The sequence below is a fragment of the Solanum stenotomum genome, chromosome 1 (genome assembly GCF_019186545.1).
Source record: "Solanum stenotomum isolate F172 chromosome 1, ASM1918654v1, whole genome shotgun sequence".
NCBI lineage: Eukaryota > Viridiplantae > Streptophyta > Magnoliopsida > Solanales > Solanaceae > Solanum > Solanum stenotomum.
Genome location: NC_064282.1, coordinates 44031222 through 44033812, shown reverse-complemented (window position 1 = coordinate 44033812; position 2591 = coordinate 44031222).

The window sequence follows — 2591 nt, the reverse complement described above, 5'->3', positions numbered from 1 at the left end:
GGCTATTACACAAAGGGGGTTTACCCAATTCACAGAAAGTGCTCACCCAAAGGGCATAGTCTGTGGGAGAGGTTGTAGCGGCTGCGGGTTATCCTGGGGTTCCAAATAAAATGAACCTTAAAAACCCCTAAACCTAAAGAACCAAAAGACCTAAACAATAACACTAATCCTGTACTTTATACACTAAAAAACCCTAAAAACCCTTCAAACTGTAAACTTTTATCCCTTCACCATATTACCTAACCTCTATAACCTAAACCGTAGAGCCTAAATCTTAAACCCTAAAAAAGACTAAACCTTAAGGACTATACCCAGCCCTATGCCTTAAGGCTTAAACCCTAAACCTTAGGGCCTAAACCCTAAACCTTTAGAGTTAAAATCTAAACCTGAAACCCTAATACCTAAGCCTTAAGTATCCCTAAGATAACCCTAGAAACACTAAACCTTAAAAATTCCTAAAAATCCATAAACAAAACCTTAAAACCCATAAGAAACCCGAAACCCTTAAACACACTAAATCACCAAAACAATCCTAAAATCCGTAAACCTAAACTTCCCTAAAAATACCCTAAATAAAACCTCAAAAATCCCTAAAACTAAAGAGCCAAAAGCCCTAAACCCTAAATGAAAACCATAAACTTTAAATCCTAAAAAACCCTAAAAAAAACTCTAAAAAAACCTTAAACTTTAAACATTAAACCGTAGGACCTTACCTATATACCCTAATCTTTGAGACCTCAATCCTAAACCCAAAAAAACCCTAAATTTACCATAGGTCCTGAAACATAAGGACTATACCCAACCCTATACCTTAAGGCTTAATCCCTATACCCTAAATTGTAAACCCTGTGCCTAAATCCTAAATATCAGGGCATAAAATGTAAACCCTAATCCCTAAGAAACCTTAAGAATCCCCAAGAAATCCTAAACACCCAAAAAAACCCTAAGAAAGCCTAAACAATAAAAGGCCCTAAAAACCCTAAAACCCTAAAACGTATAAAGCACCTTAGAGAAAACCTTTAAAACCCCTAAATCAAAAGAACCATAAACTGTAAGACCTAAACCCTAAAAGAAACCTTAAACCTAAAAAAACCCTAAACTTCATTACCTAAACTCTATAACCTAAATCTTAAGGCCTAAAATCTAAACCCAAAGCCCAAAGAAACCTTAAGAAAACCCATGAAACCCCTAAACAAATTAAAAAACTCTAAACCCCAAAAAACCATAAAAATACTATTCCGAGAAACCCTAAAAACACCATAAAGAAAAACTTTCAAAAAACCCTAAACCTAAACAACCCAAAGCCCTAAACCAAAAAAAATACTAAACATTAAATACACCAAACTTCAAACCCTGAAACCCCTAAAAATACCATAAAAACCCGAAACTATAAACCCTAAACCATAGGACTAAACTTTATTTAAAAAATACAAAATCGAAAAGGCTGAAACCGTAAGGACTATACACACCCCTATACCTTAGGTCATAAACCCTAAACCCTAGATTTACCTTGTAAATCCAAAACTTTGGCCTTAAACCCTAAACCTTAAGGACTAATATCTAAACCCTAAACCCAGAGCCCTAAGAAACTCCAAGAAACCCTAAACACTAAATCAGATTATGAAACCCGTAACCATCAAAAACCCCTAAAACCCTTAAGCCATACTAAACATAAAAAACCCTAAAAATAGTCCAAAGATAACCTCAAAACCCCTAAACCTAAATGACCCAAAACCTTATACCCTAGACCCTAAAAAAACCCTAAACCTAAAAAACCCTAACTCTGAAGAACCGGAAATTTTAAACCATAAATAACCCTAAAAAGATATAAAGTTTAAACCCAATACCATAGGACCTAACTCTATACCCTAGAAATTAGGGCCTCAATCTTAAATTATAAAATAACCCTAAATCGTAGGGCCTAATCCTTAAGGACTATACCCAATCCAATACCTTAGGGCTTAAACTCGAAATCATAAACCCTAAACCTTAGGGGCAAAACCTAAAACCTTAAGGACTAAAATCTAAACTGTAAACCCTAAACCTTCGGAAACACTAAGAAATCCCAAGAAATCCTCAACCCTATAAAACCCTAGAAAAACCCTAAGAATACCTAAACCCAAAAAAATCCATAAAAAAACCGTAAAAACATTAAACCTAAAAAACACTAAAAACATCCTAATGAAAACCTATAAGACCCCTAAACCTAAAGAACCCCAACCCTAAAACCTAACCTAGAAAACCCTAAATTTTCAACCCCAAAAAAACCCTAAAATTTATACCCTAAAACGTAGAACCTAAACTCTTTACCGTGAACCTTATGGCCTAAATCATAAACCTTTAAAAAACCCTAAACCAAAGGGCCTAAACCTTATGGACTATACCCAACCCTATACCTTAGGGCTGAAAACAAAAACCCTAAATTGCAACCCCTAAACCTTAGGGCCTAAACCATAAAATGTAAGGACTTAAATCGTAACATTAAATGCTAATCCCTAAGAAACCCCAAGGAATCCTAAACCCTTAAAAAACCCTACAAAAAATCCTAAACATTAAAAAAACCCTAAACCTAAAATAACTCTAAACTTTAA